At 41.7% G+C, this 9151-nt stretch overlaps 1 protein-coding gene across 1 annotated transcript in view; it reads right to left on the bottom strand.

The window, feature by feature from the left end:
- LOC122565221 (F-box only protein 4-like) overlaps positions 1-548 on the bottom strand; it is a 20693-nt gene extending 20145 nt beyond the window's left edge. The window contains exon 1 of the mRNA XM_043720981.1: positions 544-548. The gene's annotated coding sequence lies outside the window, so the exon portion shown is untranslated. The remainder of the gene's footprint in view (positions 1-543) is intronic.
- Between the last annotated feature and the right edge of the window lie 8603 nt (positions 549-9151).

A 9151-nucleotide genomic window follows, 5' to 3' on the forward strand; every position in this document is an offset into this window, starting at 1 on the left:
CAGTCTTCCAGCACCTCATCTATGACTATCGATGATACAAATATCTTAGCAAGAGGCCCAGCAATCACTTCTCTAGCTTCCCACAGAGTTCTCAGGTACACCTGATCAGGTCCTGGGGATTTATCCACCTTTACCCGCATCCAGCACTTCCTCCTCTGTAGTTTGGACATTTTGCAAGATGTCACCATCTATTTCCCTACAGTCTATATCTTCCATATCCTTTTCCACGGTAAATACTGATGCAAACTACTCATTTAATATCTCCCCCATTTTCTGCGGCTCCACACAAAGGCCGCCTTGCAGATCTTTGAGGGGCCCTAGTCTCTCCCTTTGTCCACTCTCGTAATCTGTCCAAATACGAACAGGGCTGAACAGACTAGATGCAGGGAGGTCACTTTCATTGGTTGTGGAATCTAGAACCGGGTGACCCAGTCTCAAGAACAGGGTCAATCATTTAGAACTGAGATGCAGCAACATTGCTTCACTCAAAAGGTACTGAACTGGTGGAATTCTCAACTACCAAAGGGTTGGAGGCCAAGTGACTGAATATATAGAAGGAAAAGGTAAGTTTTAAGATTTTAAAGAAGATGGCATTGACGATAGACTATCAACCATGGTGATATTGAATGGTGGATGATACTCCTGTTCCCTGGATGCTGCCTGACCTGCTGCGCTTTTCCAGCAACACATTTTCAGCTCTGATCTCCAGCATCTGCAGACTTCACTTTCTCCTCGATGATACTCAAAGGGCTGAATGGTTTATTCCTGCTCCTAGTTTCTATTACTTTACCTCTTTGTTTTTTTCTAAATCATTGGCTTTAATATATTCCATTCACACCCATTCAGAAAGTAATTAACTGCTGAAGGATTGCCTCACTGGAATTTTTTCACTTAGTTAATGTGGTATTTCCATTCCAGTGAAATGATTTAACATCCTTCATCCTGAATTTCACTTTTTCTTTTATTGTGAATCTAATTCCCTCCTAGTCATCAGTTCCCAATCATTCCCTGGCTTCAGATCAATCTGTGACCTGAAGATCGAGCCCAAAGAGAGGGGAAAACAGTTGGATAGACAAAGGAGTGGGTAAAGTTCAGTCTGGGAGAATAATTAGCTGCAAATGGGGTCTATTAGTGGCTATCAATGGGTAGTATGTGGTAGCAGCCCATGTGATGACAAGGCCTGGTGTGTGGGTGTGGTGAAACGGATGGGTAAAGGTGTTCAAGCACTAAAATTGTTGAACTCGATATGAAGTCCAGAAGACTGAGGATGTCATGTAGAAATCCAGAAGAGATTAGTTCATCCACATGTGATTTTTTTTTTCTCTCTCTGGACCAAGTAAAGTTGCTGTTGACCTGAAGCTTCTCTTCCAACACCCTAATTTACCTAATTTACTGAATCTATTTCTACGATTCTACAAGCTAGTATAGACACAATAGACTGAATGCCCTTCTGCTTTTGATTCAGCATTTTCCTAGTTAACAGCTTATCTCCTGTATCTTACTATGTTAGGCCTATCACTTTTTCTTTTTGCGAGAAGCCTCACAGAGCAGGGACCCAGGTTCGATTCCCGCCTTGTACATTCTCCCCATGTCTGTGTGGGTTTCCTCCGAGTGCTCCAGTTTCCTACTACACTCCAAAGATGTGCAGGTTAGGTGAATTGGCCAGTGTTCAGTGCCTTCGTCAGGCAGGAGGGTCAAGGTAGGTTACTCTTTGGAGGATTGGTTTGGACTTGTTGGGCCAAAAGGCCTGTTTCCAAACTGTAGGGAATCTAAGTACCTCATGTGAGAATTCACTGAGTAGCACATTGATTTGTGAATGCAATCATTTGAAATTCCTGTATCTATTTTTAGTTTGTTTGTTCTTTCACTGGGTATGGATGTCGAAGGCGAAACCAAAATTTGTCCCAAAGATGCTACTGACTTGTTTAAGTTGAAGTGGTTTTGTTATATTGTTATATTATTCCAATGTGACTTCGATTTAGATTATTGTGTGTATTTTCATGGACTAAGAACTAGAGAGCACAGATTTAAAGGATTGACAGAAGAAGTAATTGCAAAATGACAAAGAAACATTTGAGCTGGGAATGATTAGGATGTGGAATGCACTTCCTGAGAGTGTGGTGGAGATAGGTTCAATCAAGGCATTCAAGAGGGAATTAGATTATCTGAAAATGAAGTGTTCAGGATTATGGGGAAGGCAGGGGAGTGGCATTGGTGAACTTGCCTTCAGAGAACCATAGGACAACCAGGTCAGGCTGAAGGGCTTTTCCATGTGTTGTAACGATGCTAGGATTCCATGTATACATATACAGTGGAGCCTTGATTATCCGAATGAGATGGGTGGGCACTATTTCGTTCGGACAATTGATTATTTGGTTCATCGATTAAATGCCTTTCCACTGGGGCTCGGAGTTTTTAAAGTCTGCTCCCTATTCAGGAGACTGCAGCAGCGAACAGCGCACATAACCCCAGCCCCCTCCCTGTCCAATATCTGCCCCGCCCCCTGACACCACCCCGCCCCTCCACTCCGCCCAACATCTCCCCCTGCCTCCATCCAACACCTTTCCCCGTCCAACACTGCTGCCCGCCTCCCTATCCCCGTCCAGCACTGCCCCCAACCCCTCTCTGGGGCAGCTGGACTGGGCACCAACAATAAGACTGCTGCTGCTTTAGCTGCCTTTGTGGGGTAAGTCTCCAAATAGTGCACATACACACAACTTTTAACTGCAACTTTTTGACAGGTTCCACCTCTGCTCTGCACAGGACAGTGTTGGTCATATTACCTGGGGAAGAGGTGGGGGGTTTTCGGGCACACCCTTCTGTAGCACTCCAGGGAAAGTGTGGGGAGAGAGGGCAGAGGGCAGTCATTTGGAGATGGTGTCTGTTTAATCACTGGAAACAAAAGTCACGATCACGGTTGGAAACACGTCTTTGATGTAATATTTCTATCGGGAACTCGAGATCTCCTTCGGATTATCTGATTTTCGGATAATTGGTATTTGGATAATCGAGGTTCCTCTGCATACCACATCACTCACTGCTGCTGTACAGTCAGGACCAAAGCAACAACGCATTGATCTGTCCACATGGAGAGATACAGAAAATGCATTTGATTTACAATGTAGTCTAAAAGTATGAGTGCTTCAAATTTCTGGGAACCACAAGAAATTTTAACTCCAATGTTAAAATAATAACCACAGAAAAACTATGCAAATTGTAACTTAATGGAGTGATTGAACAGGGAACACATATCACCATTCCTTCACTTGTTACTGGGTCACAATCCTGGAATTCCATCCCAAATAGCATTCTGGGTCAATCTACAGCACATCGACTGCAGTGGTTCAAGATGGCAGCTCATCACCACTGTCACCAACTATGGATGGGCAATAAATGTTGGCTCAGCCAGTGAAGCCCACATTTCATGAATGAATTGTTCATTAAAAACGGCCACATTTTTGCAGGCTGGAAACAGATTTGACCAACTGGTCTATGCTGGTGTTTATACTTTACTCCTACCTTATCTAATACTATTGCGATAATCTTCTGTTCCTTTTTACCTCATTACTTGCCAAACTTCCCGTTAATTGCAGCTATATAATACATAACAGAAGACCTTCATTTGTGACCACAGGCAGTCGTTAGAATTTTCAACCAAATCTATTCAAGACTTATACAGAAATAATTGGTCCTGATTTACCAGTCAGGGAATGTGACCACTGACAGAAAACTGAAGCAGTAAAATTATTTGAAATACTAATTCAAAAACCTTTAATAACCCAAAGAAATCTTTGAAGCTGCCAGCATGAGTTAATAAAGCTCACAGAGTCCTTGAATTTATAAGTCAAGTGCTTTATACTCAATCTTTGTAAATCCCTGTTAAGGTCTCAGCTTGAATATTCTCCCCAGTTTGCTTTTATTTCATTGGTTAGGCTAGACAGGCAAGGCTGAATGGCCTCCCTGTATGTCGTAACAATGCGAGGATTCTGTGTTTACATGGATATACTAATTACTCCTGAGAAGTTGTTGGTGAGCTGTTTCCTTGAACTGCAGCCATTCATGTGGCATAGGGTCACTCACAGTGATGCTAGGATGGGCGGGCGGGTCTCGGTGGGATGCTCTTCAGATGGTCAGTGTAGACGTGATGGGCCGAATGGCCTGCTTCCACACTGCAGGGATTCTATAAATTGAAGGTAAATACAAGAAATATTTGTATGTCGGGTCTTTAAAATTACAGCTACATATGGGATTACACTTGTAAGTATGCACGTTCATAAGTCAGATGCTCGTATATCAAGGAACCCCTGCATAGAGAGCAGCTGTTAAGTTGTTAAGTGGTAGGTCTGATCAAAATTATGGGTTTTTTTCATAGAGTAAATAGGAGAGAAACTATTTCCACTTTGGGCAGGCAAGTAACCAGAGAACACAGCTAGAGGGGGAAAAAGATTACCCAGTGAGTGGTTGCAATCTTCATTCATTGCTTGGAAGACTAGAGGACACAGTTGCTTTTAAAAGGAGGAGAAGTCAAGGCTCTGGGTAAAAGGCAAGGGAGTGGAAATAACTAGATAGTTCTTTAAAAAAAGTCTAGCATAGGCATGATGGGCCCAATTGCGTCCTCCTTTGTGGTGGGATTCCATGATACCATAAAATGCAGTCAGATGCCACAATGTAACTTCATTTAATCTCTGACGATCAATCTCTTCTCTCCTTACAACATTGACTTTCTAATAATCTTTCTGCCTCAGATGACTTTAGTCTTCCAAGGACATTCTGAACAGCCACGCTCCCATGTAATCTTCTCCAACAAATCTTGCTCTACATTCTTAGTGCATTTTAATACTTCCTTTCGTCTTGTTGCTGAGGCTGCAATAGACACTTCAAAGATGTTGCATGAAAATTCAGTGGAAGAGAAAGGAAATCCTTAGCCCTGAACCTCCACCACAACCAAAATCGCAGAAACAACGTGCCTCATGAGATTATTGCTTTCTGGCAGTGTTTATTTCCACTGGAAGAACAAGGGAAAGTGGAATAAATTTCGAAGTGCAGGCAGTGAGTGGAAGTGGTGACATTGCAGCAGGAACAAATAAAAATGTATTCAGTGCAGTGAAACCCTGAGGTAGAGCAGTGAAAATGAAAGGGGAATGTACACGTTCTCATTAACTATGAAGAGAGGCTGGATAAGGTTACATTGTCTTCTTTGGAGCAGATAAGGTTGAAGAGGGAGCTTACAGAAGTGCATTAGATTATGAGGAGAATGTACAATAAAAAGGGGATAGTTTTGAAGTGAAAGGTCAGAGGTTTAGAGGGGATTTGAAGCAGGATATTTACACCCAGAGGTTGGTGGGTGTACAGAATGTATTTCTTCAGAGGGAGTTGAGGCAGAAACCTGAAAACCTTTAAACAGGTACTTAGGTGAGCACTTGAAAGGTCATGGCTGAAAAAAAACTGTGGACGTTGTAAATCAGAAGCAAAAAACAGAAATTGTTGGAAAAGCTCAGCAGGTCTGACAGCATCTGTGGAGAAACTTAACATCTTGGGTCCAGTGACCTTTCCTCAGAACTTGAAAGATCATAATGTTCAAAGCTATGAGCCTTGTGCTTGAAAGTGGAAGTATTGTAAATTTAGTGTAGCTTTGGTGGTACAGACTTGACGGGCTGAAGGGCCTCCTATACCACATCATTCTACTATTCAAGTAATTATTATGCTGTTTCATACAGTACAAGCATGCACAGACAACTGTTCATGCTTTGTATGCAAAGAAAGACTGCCCCATAATGAAGTTAATACTTTTAGATGGCTTTCAAGGCTAAAATATTCAGTACAATGTGCCACTTACTGAGGGTTTAGAATTGTTACCCTTCATGAACTGTATGTTCGGAAACTCATAATTATATCTATTTACATTGCAATGTTGATGGAGTGGATGAAATGATAATAGATGGAGCATGCAATTTCTCTCTTAATAATTGCTGAGTATTATGAATTCAACACTCTCAAACAATTTTCAGTTTTACTCCCTGCAGGTTAGCTTTAAACTAATACATTTTAAACAGCAGAATGCATGCTCAAAGCAGTACGCTCAGCTTAAAATTCTTGTCAGTTACGAATGCAAGGAATGACTTTTCTTATCTTCTTAAGTGCTTACGTAGTTGAATTTTTCATTTGTGGGTGTGAGATGTTAATATACAAATCCCTTGAGTCGGTTCTGCAACTTAAGGAGATTGTGGCAAACCCCTTAGACTCATCTTTGCCCTATATTCCTTAATACCTCAAGAACATAGAAATCTATTAATGTTGATTTAAAATCAACAATTGATCTAACATCAACTGTGATTTGTGCAAGATATTTTCAAACTTCTAATGCCCTTCAAGAGTAGAATATTTCTAAATCTCATTTCTGCAAGTTACTGTCTTTAATTTTTAATCCCTGCCCCACGGCCCAATGTCCTCCAACCAGTAAAAACAGTTTCACCATCTCAACAGTTCCTCTTAATATCTTGTAAACTTTGATTAAATCAACCCTTAATCTTCTAAATTCAAAGGAATACAGCTTCAGCCTATTCCTGTAGCTTAACCCTTCGATGTATCACTCCAGTAAATCTATGTACTATTCCTTTCAAGATCAGTAAGGGCTTCCTAAGATGGTGTCTAGAGCTGAACACTGTGCTCCAGATATTGCTGCAATGTGATGTTCATCTCTTGTATCTGAGTCTGTACTGAGTTTGTAAAAAGTAAATCATTCTTAATAAACCTGCTGGAGTATTTTTGGGGATTTAACTCATAGAGGAGGGGATCAAGGACTATGGGAAGAGGGCAGAAGAACAGGATTGGGAAACATATCAGCCTTGATTGAGTGGTGGGGCAGACTTGATGGGTCAAATTGTCTAATTCTTCTCCCAGATCTAATGATTTTATGGTCTTATAGATAAGGAGGAATCAGTGGGTCTGGTATATTTGGATTTTGCTAAGGTCCCTCAGAAGAGTTTAGTGGGTACATGGGATTGGAGGTAATATGTTAGCAAATTATTAGCAGATTTGGTTGACAGACAGGAAACAGAGAGTGGAATAAATAGTTTTTTTTCCAAATGGCAGACAGTAACTCCGTGCTATCACAGATTCAATACTTGGGACCCAGCAATCTAAATTTGCTAATGACACAAAACAGGGAAGGATTATGAGTTGTGAAAGCATGTAAGGAGACTTCAAGCTGATTTAGACACAGTGAGGGAGTGGGCAAACACATGGCTAAATGTGAAGTTATACACTTCGGTGTGAAATACAGAAAAGAACAGTACTATTTAAACGGTGATATATTGGAAAGTGTGGATGTTCAAAGGAATCTGGGTGTTCTTGTACACCAGTTGAGGGAAGTGCAGCAAGCAGTGAGGAAGGAAAATGGTATATTGGCCTTCATGGGAAGAGGGTATGAATTCAGAAGTAGGCAACATTTATATAGAGCCTTGGTGAAAATACATCTGGAATTTTGTGAACAATTTTGGTCTCCCTATCAAAGTGGGGTGTGTAACGGATGCTCACAAGGTTGATACGAGAAAAGGCAGGGTTGTCCTATGAAGAAAGATTGGTTCGACTGGGCCTGTATTCACTAGAGTTTAGAAAGATTGGAAGGGAACTGATTGAAATATTTGAAATCCTAACAGGACTGAACAGACTAAATACAGGGAGAATGGATTCCCTGGACTGGGAGTCTAGAAATAGGGATCACAGTCACAGGATAGAGAAGGCTGTGCAGGCCAAGTTACTAAACAGATTCAAGAAAGCTTGATAAATCTTTAACTTTAAAAAGCATCAAGGAATATCAGGAGAAAGTGGGAATATGGCATTGATATTGAGGATTAACTGTGATCATATCGAATGAGGTAGCAGGTTTAAAGGGTAGAGTGGCCTGTTCCCTGTTCCTAGTTCCTATATCTCTCCATGGCTTAGATTAGATTAGATTATATTACAGTGTGGAAACAGGCCCTTCGGCCCAACAAGTCCACACCGACCCGCCGAAGCGAAACCCACCCACACCCCTACATTTACCCCTAACCTAACACTACGGGCAATTTAGCATGGCCAATTCACCTGACCCTGCACATCTTTGGACTGTGGGAGGAAACCGGAGCACCCGGAGGAAACCCACGCAGACACGGGGAGAACGTGCAAACTCCACACAGTCAGTCGCCTGAGGCAGGAATTGAACCCAGGTCTCAGGCGCTGTGAGGCAGCAGTGCTAACCACTGTGCCACCGTGCCGCCCACTATGGCTTCTGGTATAGTGGTTCATGCTGTTGTCATACAACCAGAAGTTCTGAGTTTGAGAACCTAATGGTTATGAAGATTGTACCCATGGTGTGGCTAAGCAGGTTAAGTACCAAACTGCCATTTCTTCCACCACACATGGATGGCAGGCTGTAAGACACGGAGAGCTTCCTAGTTGGTCATGTGTTGGACAGAAGGTTAGAGATCCTTCCATCATTATCCATTGCTCCAGACAATGTGCACGTTGCTAATCACATTCTCTGAGTGGATTATAGCAAACAGCCACCACATTCCAATAAACACAAACTACTGTGGGTGCTGGAAATCTGAAACATACACAGAAAATGCTGGAGGGACTCAGCAGGTCTGACAGCATCAGTAGAGAGGGAAACAGAGTTAACATTTTGAGTCCAGTATGATTTCTTCAGAACTGAAGATATTTTTAATATACTATTGATAGGCAGAGGAGTGGCAATGGGAACAGATGACCATGATATTCCTATCCTTTGAATGAAGGCCCTGTGATGACTTATTATATCTGCCCATGATACTTTAAGGATCTATGTACATGCACTCATAAATTTCATGGGCCTCCACTGTTTCTAACTTTTCATCATAAAACCATGAGCCATTCAGCCCATTGAGGCTGCTCTGCTATTCAATGAGATCATGGTTAATCTGATAATGCACAACTCCACTTTTCTGCTTTGCTCACAAAGCACTTGATTCCCTTACTAACTAAAAATCTGTCTATCTCACTGATTTGTGCTTTCAGGTCCAACTCAATGACTTGTTGATATTGAAATCCATTTGGCCATATTGGGTCAATCTAATCTTGATACAGTTCATGCTGCTTTGGCAAAGCTGAGTCAATAATGGGAGAGAGGCAC

Source organism: Chiloscyllium plagiosum, chromosome 2 (genome assembly GCF_004010195.1).
Source record: "Chiloscyllium plagiosum isolate BGI_BamShark_2017 chromosome 2, ASM401019v2, whole genome shotgun sequence".
Classification (NCBI taxonomy): domain Eukaryota; kingdom Metazoa; phylum Chordata; class Chondrichthyes; order Orectolobiformes; family Hemiscylliidae; genus Chiloscyllium; species Chiloscyllium plagiosum.